A 15371-nucleotide genomic window follows, 5' to 3' on the forward strand; every position below is an offset into this window, starting at 1 on the left:
CTCGACAACTTTTTGATTTCCTGCACCTTAACCGAGTCATTTAGTATTCAGGAGGACTTAATAAGTAGGCTTAGGACATGGTTTAGAAAGAAAAGATATAAGGCTCGATTTCCTAGAATGCCCCTAGTTTGATATTCTTTTTTTTTTAATGGCCCTAGTTTGACATTATTTTCCTTTTTGTAAATTCTTTTGATTCTCTCTTTTTTTAATGCGCTTAGTTTCACATTTTTTTCTTTTCCATCAATTATTTTTAATTTTTTTTCTAATGCCCCTAGTTTGGCATTCTTTTCTTTTGAACCTTATAATAGGGGATTTTCCTTTTGGATGACACTTTTCTTAAGAGAATACATTTTTTGCGTGACCGGGCCTAAAGTAACTTCTCAGGTTGCCTACGTACCCCAAATATTTCTTTTCTCTTTTGGGATTAGGTCAAAATATAGTTCATACCAAAGATTTCCCTCCCAAGGTTTGTTAGTATGGTTTAGAAAGAAGAGGCTATTAATATTTTAGAGTCTGCGAGGGGCTAAAAAAGGTTATTTTTTTTCTTGGTAAGACATGAAAATGGTTCAACCAAAGAAGGTCTCAGTTGGTGAAATGCTACTTGATTTAGTCAAAATTCTAGGAACTCGATGTCTTGATTGCTCTGTTGAGTAAGTTTTTCTTTTGAGAATGAGTAATCTTTAGTCTTCTTCTAAGAAGGAGTAATCTTCGGTCTTCTTTTATAGAATTGAGTGCGATTGATTCATTTGTATTTGACAGTAACTCGTTTAACCATTTCCAAACTTAATAAAAAAATCTCATATTCTTTTGCGAATGAGAACTCTTCTCTCTTGAGGAAAAAACATGATGAATCCCTTTTTGCGGATCTTAGCACCTTTGTTGATGGTTTCAACTGCATCATTTTTGACTGATAATCTTCGACTTTGAAGGTCACCCTCGACTTTATGCCTTAATCTATTTTGGTACAATCTATCAATATATCCTCATGAGACCATGCAGGAACGTTGTTGAATTTTTCAAGTAAGTTTATTATTCTCTCATGTTCCCCTGAAGATAATGTAATACCCATTTGCACTTTTTGAGTGTACTCTTTAATTTTAATATTTATCAAATTTGGTTAGTGAGCTTTGAGGCATTCCTCATGTCAAATTTTATGTTTACATCATTATTGCACACATGATAATCAGAAGTTTCTTTATTCATTGGAATTAAAAAAATTGATTGATAACCTGATTAAAACTTGAAAATTAAAGAAAGACTAACGTAACTAAAATGACCAACTGAATTTCAAGACTAATAAAAATTAAAGTAAAACTTAAAAAAAACTCAGGGATACTTATTTCCAAAATGGGGAGGTCCTTCTAGGTAGATGGACATAATACTATAGTGTAAGGTTAGATTACTTGGATTTGACATTGGTACTTTCGCTTGACGACTTTTTTGATAGACCCAAAGTGGCATAGATGAGGGTTTAAAATATTTAGGAGCAAGTAAATCAAGATTAACCATTGATTATGAAGATTTGACCTTTAACCACATGATTAAAATTTTGATATAAATTAGCCTAAGTCCGATGGGAAACATCGAATCCACATGCACTATAAGTCTATAATGACAAAGAAGATGAGAAAGGTTTGTCACAGGTCTACTACCCCTGATTATGATATAACTTTTGATTAGAAAAATTAATTTGACCATAAGATCGAATCTTTTTTGTACAAAATAGTCTGAATCTTTGAAAGTAAAACCAATTGGTCCAGCAGATTAGTTTGATCCATTTGTCGATTGGCCAATTGGTTTAATTGGTTCAAATTGATTGGTACATTTCACCGATTGGGTTGAATCGATATTATGGGTTTAGTTTGAACGGTTTGGACCGCTCCACCCACTTACCTATTGATTGGATTAAATAGAGCAACCCGAAAACACTCATAGTCAGTTCAGATCGTGACCTATAGGAAGGCTCCTAAACTCTAGGTTTATTCATGCAATGCAATTTATCTTGTCACTCTTGGCCTAGTGCACCTATATACCTCTCAAGCATACTCAATTAGACGGTACGTAATGACTTGGTTTGATATACCGTATATGTGATAATCTAAGACTCCAACCCAAATCTCTAAAATCAAAAGTAGTTAGTTTAATCCCCAGTTGAGAGGTGGCACACGATGCTAAGCAAGAGTACTCTTAAGTCACCTCTCGTCTAGAATAAACATCGTCTATCCCCCTAGTACACAAGGTACAGTAGGGCACGATCTTTCTTAGGCACTGATTTTGATCAAAAAGTGCAATTTGTGCAACTTAGATTAACTTTGATATACTGTATAAGTACGAGTATAGGGTTGTAGCTTTCATAAATAGTTTGGCATCCCACGAGGGGATCAACCACATACTAGTACTATGTTGGCAATCGAGACATATGACTTTGCGACTTATAATAGGACAAAGGCACAAGTCGCTCCAGCCTGAGTGCATTGATATACCTTTCAGAGTCACCTGATCAAATGGTCGTGATACCCCAGTTTTATATACCATAAAGTACGTGGCTGGAGTTGTGATTTTCATGAATGACTTCACATCTCACGAGGAGAATGGGCCACGCACTAGTGCCACGTTGGCTGTAAGGGACATGCAAGCGTATAATATAATAAAAAAAACGTGTTAGTGGTATATACAAAATAGGTGGGGAGTGCCCAGGGCATTTTTTAGATAACTATGCCCATGGGCTAGATCAAATCATCAACATATGGATGCCACATAAATACTAATCAGAGAATACAAAATTTATAGCATCAAGATCAAAATGAAAGCAAGCACATCAAAAATATATATGTAGAGATCATGGCATATTAGATGAGTAATCAATGAATATAACACAGAATAATATCAGATCCAACATTGAAGCATGCACAAAATTTTTTTGTTTTGTTTTTTATTTTTTATTTTTTTTATCAAAAACAAAAGGATTTTTTTAATAGTCCAATTAAAAATTACTTTGGACGACCCAAATAAATTGAAATTTCAACGAATATTGAATTGAGGATAGAATAATAGTTATTAAGATAAGAAGTTATGAATTTTCTTTTGCCACGTGATGAGATCAATGACTGTTAGCAAGATTTAAGATCCTATTAAATTTGTGAGGAAAGCAATTCCCAAAATAATATTGTTTGCTAGCAGCACACACAATTCACATTACTTATTTATGTTGCTGCCAGCAACACTCACATAACCCTTTTTTTGTTTTTATATGTGTTGCTGCCACCACTTAGAAAATAAGAATATTTCCCACATCTCTGTTGCTTTCCCTCGAGCAATTCCAAGTGATTGATGGATCATCACTCTTGCATTCGGCATGCAATACCTCTTCCCTGTTCAAGAATACTACATTTAACCTCTCTTTAAATGCAAATATTCAACCAGTAAAAACGCCAGAAATTCAACACTCGAACAATTGAATCCACAAAACCGATGAGAAATTCTTGAAAGATCCAAAGTTGTTCCCATAATAAACAAATCCACTTGACTGAGATCTCAATTATACCCACAAATTAAAAGCGTTCCAATGATGATCCGACCCAAAGCCCTTTAAGAATTTAAAGAAAATCAACGAAAAATCATTTTAAAACTAAGTTGTTGAAGCTTGATTCAGAACGTTAATGGTAGAAAAATCATTGGGTTTTGTAGAGAGAGAATCGTAAACTTATAAAATTCATTTTTAAAAGAACATATTCAAGGATGAACTCTCTTCCCGAGTTTCCTACATGGTGAAGGATCACTCCCAACGTAAAATCACGGCATTAGGTATCGTTATTTCTCTATGCGAGGAGGAATCGTTGGAACCGTCTCACGTTCTGTGGATCCACAACAAGAAACTAATTCCTAGAAGAATTTCATACTCACAAGTGAAGAAGATTCTTCTGATTCTAATCACAACGTTCTCCATCTCTGAAACACAACAGAAAGAAACTCATTCTCTCTCTCTCTGCTGCCTCTTTCAGTACATATGAGAATAAGATAGAAAAAGTAGAAAACTCTTTTTGCTAACAACACACCACGTACAATAGTGCTGTTTTATTTTTTTTTTTTGCGATTTTTCTTTGAAATCCCTCCTCATCAGGCATAAAGAGAAATTTTTTCCTTTTTAAAATTATCAGCACACTATGTACAACAACACCGATTAAAAAAAAAACATTCATGGCTCCTCATCCAAAACATCATCATTCCATCCTTATTCCATTAACCTTTCGAAATCTTAAATTATTTAAGATCATCACAAGTGACCCTCAATTGGATCATAGAACAAGAAGAATATAAAAAATAAAATATCCAAAAATCAAACAAATGATCCACAATCATACCAAAAGAATAAAAATAAAAATAAACAAAGTAATAAAAAAAATTAGGTCGATTTGGCAATGCACTAATATTTGGGATTCTTCAAGTTTGATCCTCAAAAGTCCCCAGCCAAGTTGTCATTGAAAGTGCCCTCGATCGGTGGGTTGCAGATCCCTTTTCTGGGTTTGTGAGTCGCCATCTAATTTTACGGTCAGGAATTGGATCATAACTTTAAACAGATAAATAACACTAATCTACGAAAAAGAAATTATGGGTCCCGGTATCATGTTATGGGATTGGAAGGTGCTAGGTACCAATCCCGCCCGATAAATGCCGATCTCTACTTTTCAAAAAATTTACATTGTTAAAAATATGACCTAAAAATCAAAATAAAATATTACCTTTGTTACCATGGGTGACTGTGACGGCCGATTCCCTCAGTACTTGTAGCGTCCCGCCAAATGTTAACACAAAGCCCTATGTCAAATCTCGAGGTACTAGGTGGCGTCTCAAAATTTCGGTATGGTCTCCTCTATTTATGTTAGCATTCCAAGGCGTTCAACCTGCACCTAATAAATGATATACATTATATCATGCATATATACATACAAAATAAAATAATAGCAGAAGTTTATATATATTTAATAATGTACAATAGATCAGAATACAGAAGGATAAATAAAATACAGGATTATACAAACATTCCTCACTCAAACAAAAGTCCTAACATTCAATATAAGACCTATAATACTACCTGAACGAACTAACACTACTAGGGGGTATAGTCCCAATACTCACCAGGTAATGGACTCTAGTCGTCTATCTGACCTATCAAATAGTCCTCAGTTGTTTTCTACACTTGCCTCACCAAACTTCAGATTTGAAACTAAAAAATAGAGAAGGAAATGGTGAGTAACATGGGTTACCCAATAGGGAAGCAAACAATTTCTACCAATAACCTCTCCTAACATGAAGGAATAAACATACTGAATCATTTTAAAATATACAAAATTTTACAGAATAAACTACAATAAACTAGTACATATAGCTAGGGATGAGCAACTAAATATTTTAAAATTTACATTACATTAATCAATAGTACTCACTATAACATTTTCTTTTTATACAAATCTAATTGATCAAATGGAAATATTAAACATGTATTTCATTTTATATATAAAAATAAGATAACATATACATAATACACAATGGTAAGTAGTGGAATTAGAGAGTTGGGATTCATGACTAGATCGCTCACAATCGGGACATGATGTTTTATAATAAAATATTAGTTCCTAATTTTGTATCTAGTCGCAGTTTACCACACTTATGGGATCATTTATCCAGCTTAAGCTGACCATTTGACGTGACCGTAAACAATGGGTCTTTTTTCGATTTATTTGAACGTTTGACTACTATAGATTGTTAGTGATCACTGACTAATCATCTTCGTCTATGCTTATCAGACGTGCATGTGATTCCCAAATGTACAATCCATTTGTATGTGAAGACCTTTACATTACAATAACACAATGTAAATTGCAGACATCACCCCTCGGGTGTGATTCTTACATTTTACCGTTTTATCCCCTTTTCCCCTTTTTTCGATTCTTACACTTTTTACTTTTTCAAACACATCATTTATTTTTCGAATTCATTCATTCAAATATTCATTTTCTGATATCAAATATTTTTTCACATTTTAAAATTTATTTTTATCATTTGAATTGAAAATTTACAAAACTTATATTAAAACAAGGTCCGACCAGTGCACAAAGCCCAACTAGTGGAAATAGCCCGGTGAAATATCATACCCACGTATAATTTGTTATAAAATACAATTAAACATATTAAATATGAAAGTTCTGGAGTGGATTTGAAATAATGAAAAAATTTCTATATTTTTAAAACATATAACAAATTTTCGTTAAACTCCTATATGCAATTTTTACAATCTAGGGTTATCAATAAAAATTGAGAGTCTCTATAATTCTCTATGCGATAGGATCGAAGTGCATGCATGAAAATCGAGACGATCGATGTAGAAATCGAGGTAGATCAAACTTCGAGATGATTAATTTTTTTAATTTGACCCGGTGATTTCGAAGATATTGATGTCGTCGTCCTTTTTCCCTTCTATGACGGAGGACGGTTTGAAATTTTGAAATTATTGTATCATATACAACTGATTTTATATGATACGGGGTGAAAAAAGGAGGAAATGAAATGAAATTGGGTGGGTTTTGTAGAAGACGACGTTGCGGACGTTTTTCCCTTCTACGTCGGAGGTCGAAAACGGATCGTTCGCGACGAATCGGAGTTTGAAGATTTGAAAAAAATAATTTTTTTTGAAAACCTTCTGCTGGTTTTTAACAATTTAAAGTGATGATGAATAATGTTTTCATTAAAAAAATAATTTATATAAGTGCAGGATGAAATCGGTATTTTACTTATTGTTTTGTTCGACGATAACTTGATCGTCTGGACTCCAAAAATAATGAATGAATATTCTATTTTGTTTAATTTTTCATTCCGGATCTAATGGTGTGGGCAAATTCTAGAAATTCTATCTCTAAAAATAACTTACTTTTTTGGTCCAATGGGACCCTACAATTGACGTCGTTTTTATTTTTGACACTAATTCGACTTTCTGTGGTCCAAAAATGACAAGTAAATAGTTCATTTTCTATAATTTTTTGTAACAAATGCAATGGTGTGATTGAATTTTAAAAATTATTACTCTAGCAAAAAGTCATTATTTTGGCCTAGTTCGACTCGAAAATCAAGGATTTTGTAATTTTTTTGTTTAGATTCATTTGAGTGTGCTTATAGGCTAAAGAATATTTTTCAACCATTTTGAATCCAATGGTGAGGTCAGGTTTCATTAAAAAAGATCAGAACAAAATCCTACAGTTTTACCCTAAATCCCACTTTCAAGATTTTCTCAAAATTCCATTATTTACTTTTCTTCAAGATACAAATCGAAAACTCAGGATTTCTATTCTCCCTCCTTAGTAAGAATTTCATCATCAAAATTGAAGTCATACCTTATCAAATTCGTCGTCACCACACAACATGTATAATAGACAATGCTTACTCTCAATTATCATCTATTCTCGGTTCTAAGCCAATGTTATTTTCAATTCATAAATCTTATGTCACCTATTTTTCATCAATCCAATACATTTATCAATTAATCACTCCAAATCACTCTCATATTCCAATTAATCCATTATTTGTATAATCCTAAGACAATAATTAACACACATTATATCACTTTCCCACCAATATCTATCAATAATAATCTTTTCACATATTCTATATTCTTTATCTTTACTTCTCTCACTAATTACATCGTCTATTGTGTTTTACTCATACTTGCCATGACTATTACTCCTCAATGCATAGACTTATCGCAAACACACTACTACTATTTACACACCATTTAATATTTTTTAATAAAATAATATCCAACATCCACACTTAATATATCCCTACTATAATACAAATATTTACTAATACTAAATTCACAAACTGCATTAAATTCTCCATTCCCAATACACCATTATCTTTATATTCAATGCAATATTTCATTTTCTACTCTACCTTATCATACATATTTCATTAACACTTTTTGTCCCATACTATCTCAATAACTTTTTATCAATTATAATCTCCCTATGGTGTAGAATATTTCATTACTCGATTTATGTCAGTAGTTTATGGATCTAGCAAGTGTACAAAATTTGAATAGAATTATATGATCTAGAGAAACTAGTATTGAATAGAACTCCACTTCCTAATATCATAATTAAAAATTGTATCTTTCAAAACTTCATAGAAGACAGGTACTTTCTCCTAGGTCACAACCCTTGCTTGCAACTATGATAGAGAGCACTCTCCTTTGATATATCCCACCTGACTACAGACGTAACATATCAATGATCTTATCTTCATAGATTTATATGGAGTGGGTAGTTGGTAAATTGGAGCTTGCATACTCTGAACCTGCCTTGTTGGTTCCTTTGGCTTTGTTGGCATCATTGGAGTCTCAATTGTTCTATGACTCGGTAATGGAGGAACTCTACAACTCAGTATGGGAAGAGTTCTATATTGTGAATACATTGATCCGGGAAAGATTGGCCTCAGATACATCGACCTCTTGGTAGGATCTGATTTGGGAAGAAAAGAAATCTAAGATTGACGAATTTACCTTTTCAAGATCTGTAACTCCATCTCCCCTCGTTCTACCCTCTAAGCTCGATTCATTGTATCTCTATAATTGGTAATCTCAATCATTTACCTCCTAACCCTTAGGGAGGGTTAAGGTCCTCTAAAGAATCTATGGCCTTTTATAGATATGTCAGGATAAGCTCAGGCGCATATCATGACAACCTAGTGAACATCATATCATAGTCTATAATTGATAGATTACCCTGCACTAACCTCAAAAACTCATAGTGCTTGATTTCTCGAGTAGCTTTGGATATAAATCTATCAACAAAACTCCTCTCGAAGTCTACCCACTCAAACGATCCATTTCCCAATACATTCTTTTCAAAACGTTACTAATGACTGGCATCCCCATCCAATTGGAAAGTAGTCACCGCTACCCACTGATCTCTCAAGTCTTCAAAACCCACTCATTGACCTCAACCGGATCGAAAAAGCCCCAAAATCTTGGTGGACGTAATCATTGAAAATTCTACAACATCTTTGGATTTACGTATCCGTTGGACTAGGGAATTCTCTCATTCTTCAAAGGCATGACCTGCAGTAGTGGTCCCTGAGGTGGAATAGTATTTTTCTTTTACGAAAAAGTCCAGCATTCCCTCATTTCTTGGATTTAGTGGTGTACCTTGCAATTGTCGTAAGTCTTGTACTATTTCTTGCTTCCGATTGCTAGTCTTATCTATTCAGGATGGCACGAGTATGTTATCAACTTTATTGAAATCTTGTGGCCTTATTGTTCCCTGAATTGGTTTGTTTAGTATCTTTTTGAACCACATATCCTTAATCGGTTGATGTTGACCCGAACATTGCTCTTCTTTATGTCCCAATTTGTCACATTCGTAGTATATCACAACTCTTTTTTTACTGATTTAGTAGTATATGTTGTTTCTTATAAAAGTCTTCCATCCATTGAGTTGGTATGTCTATAATTTCACTCTTCATGTATGGTTATTTTTCCTATGAATTTGTTAGTTTCGTAATTGTTTGTCTCTACTAGATACTAATTATCTTTCATTCATTTGGTTTCGAAGTTGTGGTGGTCGTATTATTTATATTTCCTCTTTGAACTTGACATGAGATTCAACCATCTGTCCCATGAATGACATTAGCTGTGTTATTGGGCCAGTGGTCTGATCCAGAATATGTCTTGTCCCTGTTACGTTTCGGCCTCTAACTCATCAACTCCTTTCGCTTGTGTTTATCCGTAACAAGGTACGTATCAAAATAAGTCCAATTGCTATTGTAACCTGAAACTTAGTAATGGAATCCATTTCTATTACTAATAGAACAAACCTAGAATCTTATCCTAGGTTTACTAGGCTCTATAGACTTCTAGACATGGAAGAACTCGTAATTCCAATACGAAACTACTAATAAGCTCAGATATCAAATTCCTAGTAACACTCTATGATTATTGCTCTAATATTTGTGGTATCTGCTAATTCTCCAAAACATAATAGATATGTATCCCATACGGATCTAATGCTATGTTATGATACCATCTGTGACGTCCCGCCAAACGTTAACACAAAGTCCTATGTCAGATCTCGAGGTACTAGGTGGCGCCTCGAAATTTCAGCATGGTCTCCTCTATTTATATTAGCATTCCAAGGCGTTCAACCTTCACCTCATAAATGACATATACTATATCCTGTATATATACATACAAAATAGAATAATAACAGAAGCCTATATACATCTAATAATGTATGATAAATCAGAGTACGGAAGGAGAAATAAAATATAGGATTATACAAACATTCATCACTCTAACAAAAGTCCTAATGCTCAATATAATACTCATAATACTACCTGAACGAAGTAATACTAATAGGGGATATAGCCCCAATACTCACCATGTAACGAACTCTAGTCGTTTATCTGACCTACCAAATAGTCCTCACTCATTTTCTATACCTGTCTCGCCAAACTTCGGATTTGAAATTAAAAAATGGAGAAGGAAAATGTAAGTAAGAATGGTTACCCAATAGGGAAGCAAACAAGTTCTATCAATAACCTTTCCTAACATGAACGAATAAACATACTGAATTATTTTAAAATATGTAAAGTTTTACAGAATAAACTACGATTAATTGGTACATATAGCTAGGGATGACTAATTAAACATTTTAAAACTCACATTACATCAATCAACAGTACTCACTATAACATTTTCTTTTTATACAAATCTAATTGACCAAATAGAAACATTAAATATGTATTTCATTTTATATATAAAAATAAGGCAACAGATACATAATACACAATAGTGGAGTAGTAGAATTAGAGAGTTGGGATTCACGACTAGATCGTTTTCAATCGGGACATGATGTTTCATAATAAAGTATTAGTTTTTTATTTTGTGATTGGTCACTATTTACCACACTTGTGAAATCATTTATCCGGCTTAGGCTGGCCATTTGACGTAAACATAAATAATGGGTCTCTTTTCGATGTGTTAGAGCGTTTGACTACTATAGATTGTTAGTGATCACTGACAAATCATCATCGTCTATACTTACCAGGCGTACATGTGATTCCCAAATATACAATCCATTCCTATACGACCACCTTTATATTACAAGTTCACTGATAAAGATAGAGAGGAATAAACCCAGATTCCAATTGTGACTCCACTTTCATACGCGTCCTGTACCACATATGAGTTTGGTTCTCCCTACCTTACATCCCAGGATAATATATTATTTCGGATGATATGATAGTCTATCCCTTCAAGTATTACAAGCTCTTTAACAGTTCACAAAATAGCTATATATATATCATTTTCTTTAAAAGTAATTAGAAAATTTTCTTTAAAAATAAATGAAATATTAGCAATACAAAGTTGAGAATGGATATAAAATTTCTTACAATGCAACTGTAGTCACACAGCTTAAAATAAATAACAAAACTCGAAGCTTCTACGCTAATAAAATTTAAATAAACATATAATTAATAATTATTCCTAGAATATATCCCTTCACCAACCTATACACAACAATACAATATAAAATGTAGACATTACCCCTCAGATGTGATTCTTACATTTTACCATTTTATCCTCTTTTTCCCTTTTTTTAATTCTTACACTTTTTACTTTTTTAAACACATCATTCATTTTTCGAATTCATTCATTCAAATATTTATTTTTTGATATCAAATTCTTTTTAATATTTTGAAATTCATTTTTATCATTTAAATTGAAAATTTACAAAATTTATATCAAAATAGGGTCCGAACAGTGCACGAAACCTAACTAGCGGAAATAACCAGGTAAAATATCCTATTCACATATAATTTATTATAAAATAAAATTAAACACATCAAATATGCAAGTTATTGCATGAATTTGAAATAGCGAAAAAAATTCTATATTTTTGAAACATATAATAAATTTTCTTTAAAACCTTAAATGCAATTTTTACAATCTACGGTTGTTAATAAAAATTGAGTCCTTACAATTCTCTATGCCATTGGATTAAAGCGCATGCGTAGAAATCAAGGTAAATCAAACTTTGAGGTAGTTGATTTTTGAATTTGACCTGGTGGTTTTGAAGATCTCGATGTTGTCGTCCTTTCTCCCTTTTAAGACAGAGGACGGTTTGGCCTCAAAACAGATGAAATCTAGGGTCAAAGTTTCGAAACCCCTATATCATATACGATTGATTTTTGACTATACGAGGTGAAAAATAAGAGAAAATGAAATGAAACTAGGTGGCTTTTATAGAGGACGAGGCTGTAGACGTTTTTCCCTTCTGCGTTGGAGGTTGAAGACGGACCGTTTGCGATGAATCGGAGTTTGAAGATTTGAAAAAACTAAATATTTTTTTGTGTGAAATTTTTTTGCTTTTTTGTAACTATTTAAAGTGATGATGAATAGTATTTTTGATTAAAAAAATAATTTATATAAGTGCAGGATGAAATCGGTATTTTACCTATTGTTTCGTTTGACGATAACTTGACCATCCGGACTTCAAAAGTGATGAATGAATACTCTATTTTATCTAATTTTTTGTTCTGGATCTAATGGTATGGTCAAATTCTAGAAATTCTATCTCTAACAAAAATTTACTTTTTCGGCCCATTGGGACCGTAAAATTTACGTCGTTTTCATTTTTTACGAGAATTTGACTTTCTATACTTCAAAAATGACAAGTAAATAGTCTATTTTTTATTAAGAATCAAAAAGTGTGACTAAATTTTAAAAATTTGGGCCCTTAGATGGAGGGATCTTTTAATAAATATTATATGAGTCCCACTTAAAATTTGACTCGTGGGTTTAATTAATTAATTTTATTTGTTTAAAAATTTCAATTCGATTTATTAATATTTCACTTCACGTTAATTAATATTTTAATTATTAATTTCAAAATTTTGAATTTTATGGTTGGAAAATTATCGTTTTGCCTTCAAAGAGGGCTTTTGAGTTGAGAGGTTGATTTTTGATGTTTTAGAATATTTTGAAATCGATTTTTTTGTAAGGAATTCAATGAGAATATTTATTTGTGTCATTTGTAGATTTTTTGCATGAAATAATTGTGTATCCTATGAGGGCATTTTCATAATTTTGTCAAATTTAGAGAAAATTGGCGAAACGATTTATTTGATTTTAATTTGTTGTTTTATGTGTTCGAAAGGATTTTCCTAAACGTAATGTAGGCTCTAGGGATGTTTTGATGTTAGGGGTATTTTAGTAATTTGATCATTTTTTGATGATTTTTCTCGTAAAGGTTCTTTTTATCTGAAAATGATGATTTCTGCATTTTGGGGTCATATTTTCCTAGTGAGCATGGTTTTTAAAGTTTTACTTGCTTAAGATACCTCATTCAAATTTTTAAAACATATTTAGCAACAAATAAAAAATATTGAAATATTCATCCATCATTGGGAACCGTCACAATCGGATTGACGAGTTGATTAATCAAGCAAGTGCAAAAATGGGGTGTCTTTACATCCCCAATGTGATTTGGCATACTTGGATGATTTGTTTGATTTTCTAAGTGATTAGCCGAATTTTAATACTCACATTATAAAACCTTTTCGTAGCTCACATGCTTCTTTCTTCTTTTATTTGGCTTGTGCATTTTAGGTTATCATAAACACTATCAAATCAACAAACATCAAGTACCTCACTGCACTGTAAGTTGTAACTCCCTCTATTGTCCTATGTACATCGTATGACAACTTAGATTCAGATAGTTATAGTAACCTAGCTAAAGATGGTGTTAAAGTAAGAAAAAAAGTTGAAATTTAAGGAAATATTTCTTTTTTTTCTTTATGTTTCATTGTTTTAAAGTAACAAAACCTGAAAATCTAGGTGCAATATGCAATACCAATAGGGCATTAAAGATACTCTTCTTATTTTAGAGTAATAATATGACCCCAAATGTGACTCTGATTTGTAATATGACCCCAATTGATTAACATGTTTGTGATGTAAACAGGGTGAGATTGGTGATGGGCAAGATATTCTTGTAAGAGTACATTATGAGTGTCTCAAAAGAGACATATTTGAGTCAGCCAAATGTGATAATGGGAACCAACTGACACTTGTAATGCAACAGATTGAAACAATTGGGAGAGGTGTGTTAGTATACCTACGTGGACACGAGGGAAGGGGCATTGGTCTGGGCCACAAGCTTTGTGCATACAACCCGCAAGACGATGGTCGTGACATTGTGGAAGCCAACGAGGAGTTGGGCTTGCCCATTGATTCACAAGAATATGGCATTGGTGCATAGGTAACCAAAATTTTTAAACTATCCAATCAACCTTATAGCTTAATTTATATCATGGTTAGATCCTTATGTTGTTTTCAATATGTTGTTTTTGAATCCTATAGCTGATATTGTTAGGAAACAAGTTCAAAATGTTGGAGATGATGTAGTTATTTATGAAAATTATATTTTTAGTTTCTAGGGAATCAGTTTGAGGTCAAGTGTCATCGATTTGTAATCTCATACACAAATCAACTGGTTCTGTCATATAGTGACAAAGGGAAGGACAACCCAAAGGATAGTGAGATGATATCTTGAGTAGTTGCATATCCAAGACCACCACATGCAAATATATACGTTGCAAGTTCCATACAGATTAATTCTCTATTGAATTTCTTTCAAATTCTTAATACTTTTGCTCTTTAAGATTTTAGGTTTATATTCACATTGCATTATATACTCTATGCTAACGATATACTCAATTTCACTTTTAGTCTCAAAAGAAACGTCTTTGACCCTTCTCATTTCCCAAATGCTTAATTAAGATTAAATAACTATTATCCTAGAGTGCATAATAATTATCTACCAAAATTGTATCGTGGTTGTAGAGGGAAATAATTGCATGTTAAATTTAAACCATACAGGTGTTTGAATCAATTATGTGGTACCAGGCGTAAAACAGTATATGGGGCGCAGCCCTACAAGTAGGGTAGGTAAGAATAGGGACCTCCCTAGTCTGGCTAGTAAGGCAACATAGCAATAAGCTAGACCAGGCATACCAAGCATGGCAGGCCAAGTCATAGGAAAATCGTAAAACTGTTACGTGCACGTCAATCCCGGAGATCACAGAAGAGATCTCTGCAGGTAAGTATAATCGATCTAGAAGATCCCGATTAGGTAAACAACTCCGCAGAGTTAGTGGAAGTCCTATGATTACAGCCTATAAAGGAGGAAATCCTATGGGCAGTTGGGGGGGATAAGTAGCGTAAGCACTATTAAGGGGGATCTTTTTGGGAGATATTAGAGTCTAACTAGTACTAAGGATGATTTCCTCGACTTCACTAACTTGAGCGTTGGAGTGAT

The 15371-nt window shown here is 33.0% G+C and overlaps 1 pseudogene; it reads left to right on the forward strand.

Annotated features, from left to right (window-relative positions):
• Positions 1–14312, forward strand: part of LOC147400335 (bifunctional riboflavin biosynthesis protein RIBA 1, chloroplastic pseudogene) — a 40422-nt pseudogene extending 26110 nt beyond the window's left edge.
• The last annotated feature ends 1059 nt before the right edge of the window (positions 14313–15371 follow it).

The sequence above is a fragment of the Akebia trifoliata genome, chromosome 6 (genome assembly GCF_017979445.1).
Source record: "Akebia trifoliata isolate Shusen 1 chromosome 6, ASM1797944v1, whole genome shotgun sequence".
Lineage (NCBI taxonomy): Eukaryota > Viridiplantae > Streptophyta > Magnoliopsida > Ranunculales > Lardizabalaceae > Akebia > Akebia trifoliata.